The sequence below is a fragment of the Engystomops pustulosus genome, chromosome 3 (genome assembly GCF_040894005.1).
Source record: "Engystomops pustulosus chromosome 3, aEngPut4.maternal, whole genome shotgun sequence".
In the NCBI taxonomy this organism is placed as follows: Eukaryota; Metazoa; Chordata; class Amphibia; order Anura; family Leptodactylidae; genus Engystomops; species Engystomops pustulosus.
Window position 1 is genome coordinate 124428102 of NC_092413.1, and position 22869 is coordinate 124450970.

Here is a 22869-nt window from a genome sequence, read left to right on the forward strand (position 1 = left end):
AAGTGCTCCCTCCCCCCAGTGCCTCCTCACACTCTGCACTAACCCCTTAGTGTCCTGTGTGCAGGAGCAGCTAAGTGTCCCTTACAGACCCCCCTGCATCATCCCCTCATGTATAGGGATGTTCTACAGCAGTCTGTATGGGGATGTTCTGCAGCGGTTGGCTCATGTATAGGGATGTTCTGCAGCTGTTGGCTCATGTATAGGGATGTTCTGCAGCGGTTGGCTCATGTATGGGAATGTTCTGCGGCTGATGGCGTCTGTATGGGGATGTTCTGCAGCGGTTGGCTCATGATGGGGATGTTCAGCAGCGGTTGGCTCATGTCTAGGGATGTTCTGCAGCGGTTGGCTAATGTATAGGGATGTTCTGCAGCAGTTAGCGTCTGTATGGGAATGTTCTGTGGCAGATGACTCATGTATGGGAATGTTCTGCAGTGGTTGGCTCATGTATGGGAATGTTCTGTGGCGGATGGCTCATGTATGGGAATGTTCTGCAGTGGTTGGCTCATGTATGGGAATGTTCTGCAGCGGTTGGCTCATGTATAGGGATGTTCTGCAGCGGTTGGCTCATGTATAGGGATGTTCTGCAGCAGTTGGCGTATGTATAGGGATGTTCTGCAGCGGTTGGCGTCTGTATAGGGGCAAGCTCGAATGTAAATTATTTATTTTTTATTTTACAAGGAATTACCATTGTTTCGGTCCAGTGGAGGCTTAGTACAGGGGGGAGGAACACTCCTTGCTGTACTAATGACTGCTGGAGCGATTGTTCTGTCAGTGTCCCTTTAAACATAATGGGGCAGATTTACTTACCCGGTCCATTCGCGTTCCAGCGGCGCGTTCTCTGCGCTGGATTCGGGTCCGGCCGGGATTTATTAAGGTAGTTCCTCCGCCGTCCACCAGGTGGTGCTGCTGCGCTGAAAAGCATCGGAATGCGCTGGAGTTCACCGGCTTGGGCTGAGTGAAGGTAAGTGCAAGCTCCGCGACAGATTTTTTGTTTTAAATGCGGCTGTTTTTCCGAATCCGTCGGGTTTTCATTCGGCCACGCCCCCCGATTTCTGTTGCGAGCATGCCAGCGCCGATGCGCCACAATCCGATCTCGTGCGCCAAAATCCCGGGGCAATTCAGGGGAAATCGGCACAAATCGGAAATTATTCGGGTAACACGTCGGGAAAACGCGAATCGGGCCCTTAGTAAATGACCCCCATTGTACGGCTTTTGCAGAATTATATTTTAAAATATGTGGCGCTTATGGCTCTCTCAGCCAAAAAGGTTCCTGACCCCTGCTCTATAGGACACTTCCAAACTCAATTCGTCACCAAATATTTAGAATTTTTCAAATCTCTTACAATGTGTTGAAAAGTTATTACCACTGGCCACATTTTTTTAAAAAGGACTGAGCCTTAACGTACAAATAGGCTCCTGAAGGGGTTACTAGTAGAGATGAGCGAACACTAAAATGCTCGGGTACTCGTTATTCGAGACGAACTTTTCCCGATGCTCGAGTGCTCGTCTCGAATAACGAACCCCATTGAAGTCAATGGGAGACTCGAGCATTTTTCAAGGGGACCAAGGCTCTGCACAGGGAAGCTTGGCCAAACACCTGGGAACCTCAGAAAAGGATGGAAACACCACGGAAATGGACAGGAAACAGCAGGGGCAGCATGCATGGATGCCTCTGAGGCTGCATAATCGCACCATTATGCCAAAATTATGGGCAACAGCATGGCCATGACAGAGTGACAGAATGAAGCTAGATAGCATCTAAAACATCCAATAATTGACCCTGACACTATAGGGGACGGCATGCAGAGGCAGCGGCAGCAGCGGCAGGCATGGCAACATACCCTAAATGGACTCAGGCTTCAAACCAATGGGTAGCAGAGAGGAACCAAAGGAGGTGAGCAAGAAGCGCTCAAATAATATCGGTACATGATAAAAGTTTGCCAGTATATTTTGTGGATTACACAGCAGGGTGGCGACAAAGTTAACATGGAAGCCATGAAAACAACCCAAAATTCTGCCTGACACAGCTCGTTTGATAAGGGGACCATGTATGGAGGCAGTGAACTAGTAGTAGATTAAAGGTGCTGCAGTTAAAACTATGTTAGTTGGATCTTGGCATGGAGCTGGCGCTCCGCTGCCAGGCGAGCTTTCGCCAATCCAAGCCCCTGTCTCTAGGCTACTCCCCAAACAGCACTTCTAAGAACCTTTTGTATAAGATCAAGTGTAGTAGCGTTCTTATAAGTTTAGGATATGCCGGGTGAGGGGAATGTAAACAGATGCGCAAGAAGCGCTGAAATAATATCCCTAAATGGTAAAAGTTTGCAAGTATATTTTGGGGATTACACAGCAGGGTGGCGACAAAGTTAACAACTTTGATGTGGAATGCCCTGTAATAGCTCTTGGGCGGTGTGCCTTTTATCGCCTAGGCTCAGCAGTTTCAGCACCGCCTGCTGTCGCTTAGCGATGGCACTGCTGCTGTGCCTAGAGCTACCGACTGATGGCGCCATGCCCACGGATGGTAATTCGGAGGAGGAGGAGGGGTGGGAGGAGGTATAGTAGGCCTTTGAGACCTGGACCGAGGTAGGCCCCGCAATTCTCTGCGTCGGCAGTATATGACCAGCCCCAGGGTCAGACTCGGTCCCAGCCTGCACCAAGTTAAGTGTAGTAGCGTTCTTATAAGTTTGGGATATGGCGGGTGAGGGGAATGTAAACAGATGCGCAAGAAGCGCATGATGCGCATGGAGCTGGCGTTCCGCTGCCAGGCGAGCTTTCGCCAATCCAAGCCCCTGTCTCTAGGCTACTCCCCAAACAGCACTTCTAAGAACCTTTTGTATAAGATCAAGTGTAGTAGCGTTCTTATAAGTTTAGGATATGCCGGGTGAGGGGAATGTAAACAGATGCGCAAGAAGCGCTGAAATAATATCCCTAAATGGTAAAAGTTTGCAAGTATATTTTGGGGATTACACAGCAGGGTGGCGACAAAGTTAACAACTTTGATGTGGAATGCCCTGTAATAGCTCTTGGGCGGTGTGCCTTTTATCGCCTAGGCTCAGCAGTTTCAGCACCGCCTGCTGTCGCTTAGCGACGGCACTGCTGCTGTGCCTAGAGCTACCGACTGATGGCGCCATGCCCACGGATGGTAATTCGGAGGAGGTGGAGGAGGGGTGGGAGGAGGTATAGTAGGCCTTTGAGACCTGGACCGAGGTAGGCCCCGCAATTCTCTGCGTCGGCAGTATATGACCAGCCCCAGGGTCAGACTCGGTCCCAGCCTGCACCAAGTTAAGTGTAGTAGCGTTCTCATAAGTTTGGGATATGGCGGGTGAGGGGAATGTAAACAGATGCGCAAGAAGCGCATGATGCGCATGGAGCTGGCGTTCCGCTGCCAGGCGAGCTTTCGCCAATCCAAGCCCCTGTCTCTAGGCTACTCCCCAAACAGCACTTCTAAGAACCTTTTGTATAAGATCAAGTGTAGTAGCGTTCTTATAAGTTTAGGATATGCCGGGTGAGGGGAATGTAAACAGATGCGCAAGAAGCGCTGAAATAATATCCCTAAATGGTAAAAGTTTGCCAGTATATTTTGTGGATAACACAGCAGGGTGGCGACAAAGTTAACAACTTTGATGTGGAATCCATGAAAACAACCCAAATTTCTGCCTGACACACCTCGTTTGATAAAGGGACGATGTATGGAGGCAGCTATATGGACGACTTTTGGAGGTAGCAATGGAGACAACGTGTGGAGGCTGCTATGGAGACAATTTAATTTGGATAGTGCCTGTATGTGGCAGTCCCAAACATTTTTCAAACCAGAGGAGCAGGTAGGTGGCCCTCCAGTAAAATGGGATAGATTGAGTGCCTGTATGTGGCAGTCCCAAAAATGTTTCAAACCAGAGGAGCAGGTAGGTGGCCCTCCAGTAAAATGGAATAGATTGAGTGCCTGTATGTGGCAGTCCCAAAAATTGTTCAAACCAGAGGAGCAGGTAGGTGGCCCTGCAGTAAAATGGAATAGATTGAGTGCCTGTATGTGGCAGTCCCAAAAATTGTTCAAACCAGAGGTGCAGGTAGGTGGCCCTGCAGTAAAATGGAATAGATTGAGTGCCTGTATGTGGCAGTCCCAAAAATGTTTCAAACCAGAGGAGCAGGTAGGTGGCCCTCCAGTAAAATGGGATAGATTGAGTGCCTGTATGTGGCAGTCCCAAAAATGTTTCAAACCAGAGGAGCAGGTAGGTGGCCCTCCAGTAAAATGGAATAGATTGAGTGCCTGTATGTGGCAGTCCCAAAAATTGTTCAAACCAGAGGAGCAGGTAGGTGGCCCTGCAGTAAAATGGAATAGATTGAGTGCCTGTATGTGGCAGTCCCAAAAATTGTTCAAACCAGAGGAGCAGGTAGGTGGCCCTGCAGTAAAATGGAATAGATTGAGTGCCTGTATGTGGCAGTCCCAAAAATGTTTCAAACCAGAGGAGCAGGTAGGTGGCCCTCCAGTAAAATGGAATAGATTGAGTGCCTGTATGTGGCAGTCCCAAAAATTGTTCAAACCAGAGGAGCAGGTAGGTGGCCCTCCAGTAAAATGGAATAGATTGAGTGCCTGTATGTGGCAGTCCCAAAAATTGTTCAAACCAGAGGAGCAGGTAGGTGGCCCTGCAGTAAAATGGAATAGATTGAGTGCCTGTATGTGGCAGTCCCAAAAATTGTTCAAACCAGAGGAGCAGGTAGGTGGCCCTGCAGTAAAATGGAATAGATTGAGTGCCTGTATGTGGCAGTCCCAAAAATGTTTCAAACCAGAGGAGCAGGTAGGTGGCCCTGCAGTAAAATGGAATAGATTGAGTGCCTGTATGTGGCAGTCCCAAAAATTGTTCAAACCAGAGGAGCAGGTAGGTGGCCCTGCAGTAAAATGGAATAGATTGAGTGCCTGTATGTGGCAGTCCCAAAAATGTTTCAAACCAGAGGAGCAGGTAGGTGGCCCTCCAGTAAAATGGAATAGATTGAGTGCCTGTATGTGGCAGTCCCAAAAATTGTTCAAACCAGAGGAGCAGGTAGGTGGCCCTGCAGTAAAATGGAATAGATTGAGTGCCTGTATGTGGCAGTCCCAAAAATTTTTTAAAACAGAGGACCGGGTAGGTGGCCCTCCAGAAAAATGGAATAGATTGAGTGCCTGTATGTGGCACTCACAAAAATTGTTTCAAACAGAGGACCGGGTAGGTGGCCCTCCAGAAAAATTAAATGCATGAAGTACTATAGCAAGAGCCAGTGGGCCCTGTCAAAAAATAGCCAGTTTCCTCTGCTTTACTGTACAAAGAGGAGGAGAAGGAGGAAAATGAGGAGGAGGAGGAGGAGTGGATCAATTATTCAGGTTGAGCTTCCTTCACCTGGTGGAGATTGGAAATTCTGAGAAATCCAGCCTTTATTCATTTTAATAAGCGTCAGCCTGTCAGCGCTGTCAGTCGACAGGCGTGTACGCTTATCGGTGATGATGCCACCAGCTGCACTGAAAACCCGCTCGGACAAGACGCTAGCGGCAGGGCAGGCAAGAACCTCCAAGGCGTACAGCGCCAGTTCGTGCCACATGTCCAGCTTTGAAACCCAGTAGTTGTAGGGAGCTGTGTGATCATTTAGGACGATGGTATGGTCAGCTACGTACTCCCTCACCATCTTTCTGTAAAGATCAGCCCTACTCTGCCGAGACTGGGGACAGGTGACAGTGTCTTGCTGGGGTGACATAAAGCTGGCAAAAGCCTTGTAAAGCGTACCCTTGCCAGTGCTGGACAAGCTGCCTGCTCGCCTACTCTCCCTCGCTACTTGTCCCGCAGAACTACGCACTCTGCCGCTAGCGCTGTCAGAAGGGAAATACTGTTTCAGCTTGTGCACCAGGGCCTGCTGGTATTCATGCATTCTCACACTCCTTTCCTCTCCAGGGATGAGAGTGGGAAGATTTTGCTTGTACCGTGGGTCCAGGAGAGTGAACACCCAGTAATCGGTGCTGGAATAAATTCTTTGAACGCGAGGGTCACGGGATAGGCAGCCTAGCATGAAATCTGCCATATGCGCCAGAGTACCAACGCGTAAGAATTCACTCCCCTCACTGGCCTGACTGTCCATTTCCTCCTCCTCCAACTCCTCCAACTCCTCTTCTTCTGCCCATACACGCTGAACAGTGAAGGACTCAACAATGGTCCCCTCTTGTGTCTCGCCAACATTCTCCTCCTCTTCCTCCTCATCCTCCTCCACCTCCACCTCCTCCGATATGCGCTGAGAAACAGACCTCAGGGTGCTTTGGCTATCAACAAGGGAATATTCTTCCCCCGTCTCTTCCGACTTCATGCTGACCAGAGAGTTTTTCAACAGGCCAAGCAGCGGGATGGTGAGGCTGATGATGGCGGCATCGCCACTGACCATCTGTGTTGACTCCTCAAAGTTACTCAGCACCTGACAGATATCAGACATCCACGTCCACTCCTCATTGTAGACTTGAGGAAGCTGACTGACCTGACTACCAGTTCTGGTGGAAGTTGACATCTGGCAGTCTACAATCGCTCTGCGCTGCTGGTAAACTCTGGATAACATGGTCAGTGTTGAATTCCACCTCGTGGGCACGTCGCACAACAGTCGGTGAGCGGGCAGTTGGAGGCGGCGCTGCGCTGCCCTGAGAGTGGCAGCATCTGGGCTGGACTTCCTGAAATGCGCACAGATGCGGCGCACCTTCGTGAGCAAATCAGACAGATTGGGGTATGTCTTGAGGAAACGCTGCACTATCAGATTTAACACATGGGCCAGGCATGGCACATGTGTCAGTCTGCCGAGTTGCAGAGCCGCCACCAGGTTACGGCCGTTGTCACACACAACCATTCCCGGCTTGAGGTTCAGCGGTGCCAGCCACAGATCAGTCTGCGCCGTGATGCCCTGTAATAGCTCTTGGGCGGTGTGCCTTTTGTCGCCTAGGCTCAGCAGTTTGAGCACCGCCTGCTGTCGCTTAGCGACGGCACTGCTGCTGTGCCTAGAGCTACCGACTGATGGCGCCGTGCCCACGGATGGTAGTTCGGAGGAGGAGGTGGAGGAGGGGTGGGAGGAGGAGGAGGCATAGTAGGCCTGAAACACCTGGACCGAGGTAGGCCCCGCAATCCTCGGCGTCGGCAGTATATGAGCAGCCCCAGGGTCAGACTCGGTCCCAGCCTCCACCAAGTTAACCCAATGTGCCGTCAGCGATATATAGTGGCCCTGCCCGGCAGCACTCATCCACGTGTCCGTGGTCAGGTGGACCTTGTCAGAAACGGCGTTGGTCAGGGCACGGATGATGTTGTCTGACACGTGCTGGTGCAGGGCTGGGACGGCACATCGGGAAAAGTAGTGGCGGCTGGGGACCGAATACCGAGGGGCGGCCGCCGCCATGAGGTTGCGAAAGGCCTCGGTCTCTACTAGCCTATAGGGCAGCATCTCCAGGCTAAGCAATCTGGAGATGTGCACATTAAGGGCTTGGGCGTGCGGGTGGGTTGCACTATATTTGCGTTTCCGCTCCAGCGTCTGGGGTATGGAGAGCTGAACGCTGGTGGATGCTGTGGAGGATCGTGGAGGCGACGATGGGGTTTTTGTGGCAGGGTCCTGGGCAGGGGGCTGACTAGCAGCTGACACAGGGGAAGGAGCAGTGGTGTGCACGGCCGGAGGTGAACGGGCTTGTTGCCACTGAGTGGGGTGCTTAGCATTCATATGCCTGCGCATACTGGTGGTAGTTAAGCTAGTAGTGGTGGAACCCCTGCTGAGCCTGGTTTGGCAAATGTTGCACACCACAGTCCGTCGGTCATCCGGTGTTTCCTTAAAGAACCTCCACACTTCTGAAGATCTAGCCCTCGCCGCAAGAGCCCTCACCACGGGAGCTTCACTAGTTGACAGTGGCGCTGATGCACCAGCTCTGGCCCTGCCTCTCCGTCTGGCCCCACCACTGCCTCTTCCAACCTGTTCAGGTCGAGGACTCTCCTCCGTCTCAGAAGCACTGTGTTCACCCGGCCTCTCAACCCAGCTTGGGTCTGTCACCTCATCATCCTCCGATCCCTCAGTCTGCTCCCCCCTCGGACTTCCTGCCCTGACAACAACTTCCCCACTGTCTGACAACCGTGTCTCCTCATCGTCGGACACCTCTTTACACACTTCCACTACGTCAAGAAGGTCATCATCACCCACAGACTGTGACTGGTGGAAAACCTGGGCATCGGAAAATTGCTCAGCAGCAACCGGACAAGTGGTTTGTGACTGTGGGAAGGGTCCAGAAAACAGTTCCTCAGAGTATGCCGGTTCAAATGCCAAATTTTCCTGGGAGGGGGCAGACTGGGGGGGAGGAGGCTGAGGTGCAGGAGCTGGAGGAGTGGCGATTTCGGTGACATGGGTGGACTGCGTGGAAGACTGACTGGTGGTGGACAAATTGCTCGAAGCATTGTCAGCAATCCACGACATCACCTGTTCGCACTGTTCTGGCCTCAACAGTGCTCTACCACGAGTCCCAGTAACTTCAGACATGAACCTAGGGAGTGTAGCTCTGCGGCGTTCCCCTGCTCCCTCATCAGCAGGTGGTGTCTCACCCCGCCCAGGACCACGGCCTCTGACCCCTGCAGTAGTTGGACGCCCACGTCCCCGCCCTCGTCCTCTACCCCTAGCCCTCGGGTTAAACATTTTTAAAATGAGAGTTATAACTTTATTTTTTTTTTTACTTTTTTTTGTTTTTTTTTGTGTTTTTTTTTTTTTTTTTGTGTTTTTTGTTTTTTTTTGAGTTTTTAAAACCAAACAATGCTATCCTATTGCTATGGCTATTTTCTAGCCAAGTATCAAAGGAAGCACAGTACTATGCCAGATGAGATGACACTGAGTTATTGCCTAATAGAAATCCAACCCCTACTGAATTTTGCCACTTCGGCCTTTGCTATGGATATGTGCGCCACTAAGCGCAGAACACAGCGGTCGCAAGTCCCACTACAAATTGCTCAGAATTGGCAAGTACATGCACTGCAGAAACTACAGCCACCAGCAGATCAACCAGAAATCAAATATATAGAACGCTACTGTAGGCTTCAAGATCAAGAAGCTGTTTGTATTCTCCTATGGCTATTTTCTAGCCAAGTATCAAAGGAAGCACAGTACTATGCCGGATGAGATGACACTGAGTTATTGCCTAATAGAAATCCAACCCCTACTGAATTTTGCCACTTCGGCCTTTGCTATGGATATGTGCGCCACTAAGCGCAGAACACAGCGGTCGCAAGTCTCACTACAAATTGCTCAGAATTGGCAAGTACATGCACTGCAGAAACTACAGCCACCAGCAGATCAACCAGAAATCAAATATATAGAACGCTACTGTAGGCTTCAAGATCAAGAAGCTGTTTGTATTCTCCTATGGCTATTTTCTAGCCAAGTATCAAAGGAAGCACAGTACTATGCCGGATGAGATGACACTGAGTTATTGCCTAATAGAAATCCAACCCCTACTGAATTTTGCCACTTCGGCCTTTGCTATGGATATGTGCGCCACTAAGCGCAGAACACAGCGGTCGCAAGTCCCACTACAAATTGCTCAGAATTGGCAAGTACATGCACTGCAGAAACTACAGCCACCAGCAGATCAACCAGAAATCAAATATATAGAACGCTACTGTAGGCTTCAAGATCAAGAAGCTGTTTGTATTCTCCTATGGCTATTTTCTAGCCAAGTATCAAAGGAAGCACAGTACTATGCCGGATGAGATGACACTGAGTTATTGCCTAATAGAAATCCAACCCCTACTGAATTTTGCCACTTCGGCCTTTGCTATGGATATGTGCGCCACTAAGCGCAGAACACAGCGGTCGCAAGTCCCACTACAAATTGCTCAGAATTGGCAAGTACATGCACTGCAGAAACTACAGCCACCAGCAGATCAACCAGAAATCAAATATATAGAACGCTACTGTAGGCTTCAAGAAGCTGTTTGTATTCTCCTATGGCTATTTTCTAGCCAAGTATCAAAGGAAGCACAGTACTATGCCAGATGAGATGACACTGAGTTATTGCCTAATAGAAATCCAACCCCTACTGAATTTTGCCACTTCGGCCTTTGCTATGGATATGTGCGCCACTAAGCGCAGAACACAGCGGTCGCAAGTCTCACTACAAATTGCTCAGAATTGGCAAGTACATGCACTGCAGAAACTACAGCCACCAGCAGATCAACCAGAAATCAAATATATAGAACGCTACTGTAGGCTTCAAGAAGCTGTTTGTATTCTCCTATGGCTATTTTCTAGCCAAGTATCAAAGGAAGCACAGTACTATGCCAGATGAGATGACACTGAGTTATTGCCTAATAGAAATCCAACCCCTACTTAATTTTGCCACTTCAGCCTTTGCTATGGATATGTGCGCCACTAAGCGCAGAACACAGCGGTCGCAAGTCTCACTACAAATTGCTCAGAATTGGCAAGTACATGCACTGCAGAAACTACAGCCACCAGCAGATCAACCAGAAATCAAATATATAGAACGCTACTGTAGGCTTCAAGAAGCTGTTTGTATTCTCCTATGGCTATTTTCTAGCCAAGTATCAAAGGAAGCACAGTACTATGCCAGATGAGATGACACTGAGTTATTGCCTAATAGAAATCCAACCCCTACTGAATTTTGCCACTTCGGCCTTTGCTATGGATATGTGCGCCACTAAGCGCAGAACACAGCGGTCGCAAGTCTCACTACAAATTGCTCAGAATTGGCAAGTACATGCACTGCAGAAACTACAGCCACCAGCAGATCAACCAGAAATCAAATATATAGAACGCTACTGTAGGCTTCAAGAAGCTGTTTGTATTCTCCTATGGCTATTTTCTAGCCAAGTATCAAAGGAAGCACAGTACTATGCCAGATGAGATGACACTGAGTTATTGCCTAATAGAAATCCAACCCCTACTTAATTTTGCCACTTCAGCCTTTGCTATGGATATGTGCGCCACTAAGCGCAGAACACAGCGGTCGCAAGTCTCACTACAAATTGCTCAGAATTGGCAAGTACATGCACTGCAGAAACTACAGCCACCAGCAGATCAACCAGAAATCAAATATATAGAACGCTACTGTAGGCTTCAAGAAGCTGTTTGTATTCTCCTATGGCTATTTTCTAGCCAAGTATCAAAGGAAGCACAGTACTATGCCAGATGAGATGACACTGAGTTATTGCCTAATAGAAATCCAACCCCTACTGAATTTTGCCACTTCAGCCTTTGCTATGGATATGTGCGCCACTAAGCGCAGAACACAGCGGTCGCAAGTCTCACTACAAATTGCTGAGAATTGGCAAGTACATGCACTGCAGAAACTACAGCCACCAGCAGATCAACCAGAAATCAAATATATAGAACGCTACTGTAGGCTTCAAGAAGCTGTTTGTATTCTCCTATGGCTATTTTCTAGCCAAGTATCAAAGGAAGCACACTACTATGCCAGATGAGATGACACTGAGTTATTGCCTAATAGAAATCCAACCCCTACTTAATTTTGCCACTTCAGCCTTTGCTATGGATATGTGCGCCACTAAGCGCAGAACACAGCGGTCGCAAGTCTCACTACAAATTGCTCAGAATTGGCAAGTACATGCACTGCAGAAACTACAGCCACCAGCAGATCAACCAGAAATCAAATATATAGAACGCTACTGTAGGCTTCAAGAAGCTGTTTGTATTCTCCTATGGCTATTTTCTAGCCAAGTATCAAAGGAAGCACAGTACTATGCCAGATGAGATGACACTGAGTTATTGCCTAATAGAAATCCAACCCCTACTGAATTTTGCCACTTCAGCCTTTGCTATGGATATGTGCGCCACTAAGCGCAGAACACAGCGGTCGCAAGTCTCACTACAAATTGCTCAGAATTGGCAAGTACATGCACTGCAGAAACTACAGCCACCAGCAGATCAACCAGAAATCAAATATATAGAACGCTACTGTAGGCTTCAAGAAGCTGTTTGTATTCTCCTATGGCTATTTTCTAGCCAAGTATCAAAGGAAGCACACTACTATGCCAGATGAGATGACACTGAGTTATTGCCTAATAGAAATCCAACCCCTACTGAATTTTCCCACTTCGGTCTTTGCTATGGATATGTGTGCCACTAAGAGCTAAACACAACGGTAGCAAGTCCCCCTGCTAATTCCTCACAAAATGGTAAAAGATGCAAATTAAAATAAAAAAGTAGAACGTTATTGTAGCCCTAAGAAGGGCTGTTGGGTTCTTTGAGAATCACTCCTGCCTAACAGTAAGCTAATAGAACACCCTAACGCTTTCCCTGAGCAGCAGCAGCTCTCTCCCTAGCGGCATCCAGAGACAGAATGATCCGAGCAGCGCGGCCAGCGGCTAGTCTATCCCAGGGTCACCTGATCTGGCCAGCCAACCACTGCTATCGACGTGTAAGGGTACCACGTCATGCTGGGTGGAGTGCAGAGTCTCCTGGCTTGTGATTGGCTCTGTTTCTGGCCGCCAAAAAGCAAAACGGCGGGAGCTGCCATTTTCTCGAGCGGGCGAAGTATTCGTCCGAGTAACGAGCAGTTTCGAGTACCCTAATGCTCGACCGAGCATCAAGCTCGGACGAGCATGTTCGCTCATCTCTAGTTACTAGTGCTGGTATAATAACATAAAATCTACTTAGGCACGGATGCTACAGATGCAAAAATACATATTTTGGCAGAGAGGGAGATGAATTTATTTTATAAACATGCTTTATAGTTACTTATAAACAGTTTTTACTGTCCTACTACTTACATTTGGGATACTATGATCCTTAGTATGGTAGACTGCAGTTTGACCAAGTCAGGCTTAGCCCAATAAACTTATTTACATGGCAAACACAGAAATCTTGTTCAGACCTCTGGCTGCTATTGCCATTGGATATGGAGGCTGTGAGAAAAAGTGGACAAAGATATTGAAAAAAGACAACATTTACTAAAAAAAACTGTGCAAACTGCACTATGCACTGTCTGTGTAGTGTGCAGAGGGTCCTATATTCATGATTTGTGGCTTCCGTTCTTCATGAATCTGGCACCCTCTGCACTGCACCGACAGAGTGCACCTTTAACATGGGACATGCACCACATTTTTGTCAGACTTTGCATGATAAATATGTAGCACATTCCGACATTGCACCAGAACGCCCTTTTCAGTGACATATGTGGCACAGGCACTTCTTAAATACATGTGCAAGCAGTTTGCACAATGTCTGCCAGAAAGCAGGCACAATGACCTCAGTAAATGTGTCCCATGCAAAGTTCATGGCTGTGAGAAGGAATTGAAGGGGCACAGGTTGCAGGCTCAGGAAAATGAGGATCCATGCACTGAGCTCCTGCTGTCCTTGTAAGGATGCTCACACTCATTTCTGGTGTTCTTAGAGAAGATCCTTGCACTCTGCTCCTGACAGCTACTTGTGGACATTTGATTGATATACACACAGCGCTTCAACATGAGGAGAAAATATCCACTGGATACAAGGTACTGGATAAAGAAATTTATAGTGTCTATTGGAAGGTGGAAAAGCATAAACTACATATTTTTTTCCCACATTATGTAAAATAGTTAAAATGTAGAAACAAAAACCTTATTATGGTATCACTGTAATCGTACTGACCAGTAGAATGACAATAACATGCAGTGACCAGCAAATAAATGTAAAAAATCAATCACAGAATTGAAGTTATTTCTACTCCACCCCTTAAAAAATTAATACATTTCAATAGGGCTTACCAATACATATAATATGGTCATATTAATGGAAAAACAAATATTGCCTGCCTGAAAGCTACTCACACTGTGCTGCCGACACCATCTAATACTGGGAGAATGCCAAAGAGCTGAAAAAACAGAGTTAGGCTGCATAAATTGCTTAATTTCTAATTCCCTCTGGTCCCGCAGCGATTCCAAGGTGGCAGGACCTCAACTGCGTTGCTGGGGGGCCCAAAAAGGCCAAATGTAGTGATGCGGAGGAGACACAGGACGTCCTTGCCCTCATGCCAGCATCAGATAAAACAATGACTCAGGCCACAATGAAACAAATACTGGGGGTATTGCGCCGCTCCTACTAGAGCAACATCACTGCTTTACTGCACCCACTATCTGCGGTCATTTCCCAAATAGGAGACAGCATGAACCAGGTCGAGTAAAAGGGGTGAATCGCGGCATAATATTAAATTCAGAGGGGTTTCAGAGCTGTTGTCCCCTAACGACTGGCCCAAATATCTACAGGACCTAATGCGCATCCTGGCACCAACCTGCTCCTTACAGGACCTTGAAATAGATAGGGCTCACATACTGCCCACACCAAAACATCCGGATGAAACTACCACGCAATGTTCTCGTTAGAATCCTCTTTTACAAAACCAAAGAAAAAGTGATGGAGGCAGCCAGAAAGAACACCCATCTCCAGCCACCCTTCCAAGATGTATCACTATACATAGACCTATCTGTACCCATCCTATGGGCCCGCAGACAATTGGCACCAATCACTGCTGTTCTGAGGGAACACCAGATACCCTACAAATGGGGTTTTCCGATATGGCTCCTGGTAAATCGAAATTGGAAAAAGCACATCCTCAGCACTCCAGAAGATGGCTGAAAACTCCTTCTGGCATGGGCGATATCTTCTCCAGAACCTACTACGTCACCCACTAGATTGACGAGCCCATCATGTGGAAGATGAGTCACCTGAGTAGCCTTCACACAGGGTTCCATGCACGGGTTCGCCCAACATGGTTCCTACCCTACAACAGGTACTCATTGATCTTAGATCAGCCTATTCGCTGAAAAAATTACTTCTTTTTTTTTCCCACCACTAGAGCAGACTGAACTTATGCTGCTCATATTGTTTATGTCTAGGTATACTGGACACTTTTGTTATTTTTATCTACTTAGGTTACTAACTGAAATCCACATGGACTTGGAATATTGCAAGGTACCGGTTAATATCAGCTGGACAATCAATAACAATGTGTATATCTTATAATAGAGTTGGTAGTAGCACCTCTTTTTACTTGCATCTATGGTTCTAAAAGTTATATCTCTGAATATGAAGGGTCTTAATATCACTTATAAGAGATCCATGTTATGGGCAAAGGCACGCGAGTTAGCCTACAACATAATGTTCATTCAGGAAACACATGTGGTAGAACAAGATGCTTTCAGAACTATACATGCATCTTTCCTCCATATATACTGCTCCCATTACTCCAAAAAATGTAGAAGGGTAATGATAGCAATCAAAAACTCTGTGGCATTCCAGGAGATAAAAACTATCATGGACCCCCTAGGCAGATTCTTGGTGGTAATATGATTGATTAACAACCCACCATATATATCTAAGCATGCGCATACTCGCCCCAACAAAAAGCAATCTAGCTTTGCATGCAAGGTTATACGAATAGCGATTAAACACAAACAAGGTGCATTAATTATAGGAGGAGATTTTAATGCAACTAGCGACCCACAACTGGACTGCTTTTCCTTGTCAAAACAGCACAGTAAGGAATTAGAGGACACGTGGTGGAAAAATAACACTGAGCGGGATTATTCATTCCACTCGCCTGTCCATAACTCATATTCTGAGATATGTTTCTCGTAGACTCTCCCATCCTTATGCTTGCCTCCAATAGCACTATTGAAACCATTACTTGGTCAGACCACGCTGCCATAACCCTGACAATCTCCGAGGCGCATTCACATTCCCCTACATATCTGTGGAGGTGTAGCCCACACCTGTTATCGCACCACACCCATAGACAGACACTTGAATCAGAGCTACAGGAATTCCTCCAGAATAATAGCCCCTTCAACACATCTCCAAGCAACCTATGGAATGTGCACAAAATGTTTGTAAGGGGTGCAAGTATCAAATTAGGACACATAATTATGAAGCAGAGGCAAACTCTGGAGCCGATGAACGACATATAAAGAGTAGAATCCCTAAATAAAGCTTCCCCATCACAGGCTTTGGCAGATACTTGTATAGGTCTAAATAACAAACTTTGTTCCTTGCTATTATACATTTATGAGAGACAACTACAAAGAACTAGAGCCCTGTATTACTCTCAAGGGAACAAAGCCAGAAAACTCCTGACATCTCAATTGAAAGCATGACATCTTAAGTCAGAAATTACATATCTGAAACATCCCCCTGCCGACTGGAAACTCATACACCCGCTCAACATTGCTAACAGATTTAAGGAATATTATACCACCCTCTATAACCCCTTCACATACCAACCAGACCCCCAAGAGATACAGGACTTTCTGATAGCTCAGAACCTCCTCCATAGAACCCCGACTCCTAACCCCAACGGGTTTACAGGAGAATATTTTAAAAAAAAAATTTTCTCACATCCTTACACCCCTCATGACTGAGTTTTATAATATGTCAATGTCATTAAGTTACTTACCAGCGGAAAACTAACAGGTGCTAATAGTAACCTTGCCCAAACCTGGCAAAACCCAGACCAATGCCAAAATGTATGGCCAATATCTCTACTCAATGTAGACATACAAATTTATGCTAAGATTCTGGCAGCCAGATTAATGAAATTCCTTCTCTGCCTAATCACAGCGGATCAAACAGGCCTTGTCATGAACAGATAAGGTGCAGATAATACGTGACGAATCCTCAACCTGATACATCATATTGAGTTGCAGAGGCAGCCCTCTATCATGATGGCATTAGACACCAAGAAGGCATACAATCGCATTCATTGGTCGTACCCCTTCTTGGCCCTGCAGACTACGGGCATACAGGGGAACATGTTAGGAGCTATTAAAGCACTTTATTCCAGCCCGTCTGCCAGAATGTTCACAAATGGCACCTTACCAGAACCATTTACTATTACTATTACTTGTCCGCATTAGTATTCATCATCTCCCTCAAACCCCTAGAGCCAATGCTGAGAAACACCCCTGACACACAGGGTATTCAAATCGGTACTAAAGCCAACCTTATATCTCTATATGCAGACAACATTATCCTTTCCCTGTCTAACCCTGAGACCTCTCTGGAGCAGGTGACGCTGGGACTCTCGAAATTCAGCAGACTATTATACTATAAGCTAAACACGCAAAAGACACAAGCAATGCCCCTATTTCTTCCAAAGTCCTTTCTAAAAAAAAATCTATATCCTTTTCATTGGCAGATGGAACAAATTCAATATCTGGGAATACAGGTTTCACACACCTACCATAAACGTAAATATGTGGCCCTCTTGGGAAACAAAAAGTGTTGTGCATACAAAAGTGGGCTTGGGTGGAGGATAGCAGCCTATAAGATGTTGTTACTACCATGGTTATTATATTTGTTCCACACATTGACAATCGGTACCTAACCGTTTCTTCACAGAGGTGCAAGCCATGGTCTTCCTGTGTGTTTGGGGAGAACACAAACCTAGGATAGCAGAGTCCATATTAGTTAAGCATAAAATAGCAGGGGGAATGGGAGTGCTAGATATAAAAGCATATTAGCAGGCAGCTATACTCAATAGGGCCACTGGATGGTGAAAAAATTCCTCTAGGGACCCTACAATGCCATGGATGCAAATAGAACAGACTATGGTGGGCAACTCCCATATAGGAGGATTTCTATTTTCCCACAGCCTGTCACTACCAATTAAACCACCCATGTCACCCTTAACTGCTACTGTTCTAGCCTGTTGGCAGGAAGTACACTCAAGGGGCCTTTATCATCCATTGCGGTTGACCCTCTACCAATAGAAGTCCTAGATATAGCCCTGGGAGACAACTCTCTTAAACACTGGAAGGAGAAGGGAATATAGAAGACCTCACAGATATGCAGCAATCATGATATACTCACCTTTGAAGAGCTGACGCTAAAGTATACCCTTCCAAGAAGGGACTTTTTTCTATTATATCCCTGCATTCTTCCAAAAAACACTTTAAGTCAGACATAAAGCCCTAATGAGAACTGTTCTGATTGCTCATGGCAACCTTTCAGAGCTCATGTTTAATTTTCTTCTTTCTTGGCAATGCTTTTCCCCTCAGCCCACTACCCCCTTCATATTTGCTCCTATGTTGCACTGATGTGCCAAAATATAAAAACAGCATTTGAGGGACACAAGTAACTTACATCCAGAACTGTCTTATGCATGAGTATATAGTGATTATTGATCAATATATTCCAGAATTAAGGGCCCCACTTTTGATTTTTTCCCAAGGCCCCATTTTGTTTAAAACCAACCATGTATATAACAAACAACAGCACTTCCAGGAATGCAAGAAAAAAAATAAGACTGAATTCAGCTCACCATTTCTCATCACAGCTGAAATGGCCGTTGAATGGCAGTTGAAAAAAAGCTGAGCCGGGATCAGTAGACATCCAAATGGACGAGAGCTCCAGGAAAGTAGGCTCCATTTGTAGATGAATATAAAACCACTTATTTATTTCATAATAGTTAAAAAAATCTGGGGACCAAGATAGTATGTCTGTTAGACGTTCAATCATGAAACATAGATATTTTTAACCATTATGAAATAAATACAGTAAGTGGTTTTATATTCATCTGTAACTGGAGTCTAGATTGCTGTAGCGCTTGTCTATTTGACCCTAAAATACTATTTTGTAATTGTATTGAATGGGAGCGTGGGGGTCTTCATTGAACTAATATGCTTGCTATCCATGGAAACTGCACACATAACTTGAGCCCTCCAACAATCTCAGGCCACTGTTGTGGTGGCAACAGATACTTCAAGGAGAGGCTACTTCACACAGGTCACATAACTGTATGTGCCTTGAACACATCTTCTACAGACAATACTAATCATAAGTCGGTATTGAAAGGGTGGCCCTTGCTGGTAAAGATCAAAATAGGGAGCTGAACAGACTTAAACAGGGATGAATTCATGGACATTATATAGTCTGTGATTTATAACATGCGACAAGAAACTGGGAATAAGACCTAAAGATCAACCCGTTAAGTAGAAAGAAAATACCATTGTATGTACTATATATATTGAAATGCTCTTCTATCATATTTTATGAATGCCAATAAGAAGATGGTCTACCAAAAATGTGCTTTGGCAAAGTCAACAATAATTTTATACAGTGCTTCTTTCAGAATCAGTAATGGTTACACTCTTTGGCTTTTGACACTGCTATAGCCTTTGCTAAATAATTAAGTTTAATGTAAGGTTGAATGTGTCCCCTGCACACAGAAGGTTCTTTCTCTTCCTTTTTTATAGTTGGTGCTTCAATTATTTACCAACTTTGGAAGAAAAAATTAAAAGACTCTTTAACTCTTCCTTTGATTTCACTTATTTCTTAATGTTATTATTTAACATTTGTAAATATAAAATTAGAAACAAACATAAATAAACCAGTAATGTACAATTTTTTTAACATTTAGAAGTAACTTCTTCCAAAAATTAAAAAATGTGTACATTACTGGTTTATTTATATGTTTGTTTCTAATTCTATGTTTACAAATGTTAAACATTAACATAAACACAAGTGAAAAGAGACAAAACCCCCAAGCCACACCTTCAGTTCAACTTGTATAAGGCTCGGCATACCTGTTCTTATTTTAATTTTGTAATTATGAGAATTAAAACACTTGACATCAGCGTTTCGGGGGTGAAGACGAAGGCTGCAAATCAGCAGAAACGCGCGTCGGGGCTGTTGTCATTCCAGGCAACTATTATTTCAATATGGGTAAGCTATACTTCATCTACTTTCAATGACTACTGTTTTGGATGTATCTGTAATCGGCTCATGCTTCCCATCAATACCACACTGATAGAAATGGCCACTAGTGCCCTTATCAAATACCCAACTTTTTCACTATGATCTGTTGTCTGGCGTGCAACATTGTCTTGTGTCCCCTCTGGGGCAGGATCATTTTTTAACCAGTGTTTGTTATTTGATAAAAATAAAGTATTTATATTTTTGACATCACAAGTCTCTTTCTGTTTTAAATTGTGCTACATTGTTGGACTTTTACTTCCTTTTTCCTTGAAAGGAAGAATAATAGGTTCCATTTTTTATTATTTATTATATAGTATATATATTCATGAATTCCTTTTTAATCTAACATTAGAATAATGGTATGTTTTATATCACATACTTCTCACTCAAGTTGATCTAGCATTGAGGCTAAGAAGAAGAAGTGAACTTTATTATGTACTTGTCTGTTAAACTGTATAATGAAGCTGTCAAGTCCCTAAGATATTTTTAATAATTTACATAAAACTAAAAAAAAACTGAAAACAACTTCCTATATGGTTAGTTTATATTTGCAGAGACAGCTTGTCATTTATCTTTTATGCATCTGTCATCTTAATAACATCATCCATAATGCATTCCAGAAAATACATGTGCTAAATGTTAACACAATGGCCTTTGAAAAACAGATAAATATAGTCATCTTTTATCCTACATATAGTAATATGGGATCAGGGTACTAAAAGGTATATAAATAATAGGTGTAGTATTTCATATTTGACAATAGAACTTAACAAGTGTTTTAAGCTAGACAAAATAGTGCAGCATGCACTAAAAGTGACACCAAGTGAGTCCATTATAGTTTTGTTGGATGCCATTCATGACAGGAGATCTTGGGTAGAGCAAAGAGACATTGGTACCTTAATGTAGGAAGTGACATGTCCCTAAAGACAACAGAGGCAGTGACCAGGGAAGGTCAAAAACTAAGAATTGGTATATTCCAGGAACAAATTCCATTGCATAGACAGAGTCAGAACTAGAAGAAGCATCCAGAAGTGGGGCAGTGACACAATTAAATATGCTTGGAGCATTGTCAAGTAAAAACTCATCAATAAAGAGGTCCTAAAAGAACCCTTTAAGTATAAAACTGCCATGTATTGACAGAAGTGTAAATCACCACACATATAGTATCACTGCATTCATAACAACTTGTACAATAAAACAAAATCCTTATTGAACAAGCACAGTGAAGGTCTAAAAAACACTAAAAATCTTTTCCATCACAAAAGAAAATGCAATAGAAACATATCCGTTAAATGTATCTATTCAATAATGCTACTAGTTGAAAGCACATGTTCAGCAGCTCCATAAACAAAAAAATCTTAGTGAATGGAAAAATAGTGCAGGATTGAGTGTATCTCATGTAGTCTATATGGCACATATTTACGTTTCACCATTTTCATTTGTGAGTGAATAAAATGACTGCAACATCTGTGGGTCAAAAAAGCCAAATAGTGCTCCTTTTCTTCTATGCAATGCTATACACCTAAATATTAATTTATGCCCACATGACTGTGTGGTGCCCAAGAGAACCCACTTAACATCATATATGTGGGCATAAAGTGACCTCGGAATCAGAAATTTGGACACTTAATTTATTGCACACCGTGCTGATTTTTTTGCAGAACCACCAAAGTGTCAGTGTAGAGGACTACCCTGTGATGCAACCATATTTTGGACACCAAACCCATAACGGTATTTATGAAGGGTTGTAATGATCATTTTCCTGAAATGGATTAGCAGCAGATAGTTGAATATAATTGTTGCATTTAATTTCAGTACCCAATGTTTTATTTTTAGTTTGTGGGATCAGAGAAACCATCTCCAAAGTGTTCTGTGGGAATAACTCATTTATTAGTTATTGGTGTGCACCAAAAATTGAAAGTTTTACTTTTAAAACATCCAGCGCACGTTTCATTAAGCACTACCGATTTACAAATTAATATTTTTTCCCTTAAAGGGGTATTCTAAAAATATGAATGTCTGAAAAAAAACCCACAATGCTATAAATAAATGAATACAACAAAAATCAAAGTCACAAAATAGAGCTTAAATAGTTTGCTTTTATGATTCACAAAATTTTATGGGCTTTCTATAGTAGATGGAGTTACTTCCAAGATGACCGTCACAGAATCCTACAACTCCCAGGAGCCCTCAGTTCTACGAAACAGCTCCCCCCTCTAGTGTTCTGCCCCCAGTGATCTAACAGACTGTCCTGCTCTGTTACCATAGTAATGATGTGTGTGTTACTGCCATCACTGCACATTAACTCACTGAGATGGCATCTCACTACAATACTGGCCAATCCATACTGGATGTGTCACATACTTTACCAATGTACCATGCACCAGCCCATGATTAATCTGTGCCTATATCAGTATGACCTGGCACATGCTGATTGCCTCAATGTGCATCATCATCCAGTATCCTCCATATAAAAACCATCTTTCCCCTCCAATATACCATCCCACGTAAATAAATCCCTCATTTTCCTCATGTTTTATTTGTATTTTAATTTGCATTTGTATATTACAGCTGAAACCCTCCTGTAACATCATGCACACCATGGTCAATCATAAACATGGCATGCTAGGGGAATGAAGGCACCTTCCCACCCTGAATGGGACCCCCCTTAGCCACTGGCCAAGGAGATCCTTCTTGGCAGCCTGGCGTCCGATACCCTGGAGTTGCCCAATGCCTCGTCCCATCAGATTCCTCTTCCGGGCCTGACTGTAACTGACTAAGCATGGTAAGTCCAAAAAGAAGCAAAAAAATAAATGTTAAAAACCATCTTTCCCCTCCAATATACCAGCCCATATAAATAAATCCCTCATTTTCCTCATGTTTTATTTGTATTTTAATGACCCATTTCAATATTATTAAGCTTATTCCTGGAATTCTACTTTATGGATTGCTTTGACATGCACAGTTTCAAAAAATAGGGTCACTTGGAGTTTATTTTTTTTAATTCTCTTCAGACCTTCTACTGTTTAAGTCACCAAATCAGTCCTCAAGTGCCCATTGTACTTCTTCACTCCTAAGCCCTGTTGTATTACCACATAGGGTAGCATGTAAGATGTGTATAAAATGGGGACACACAGCATACTG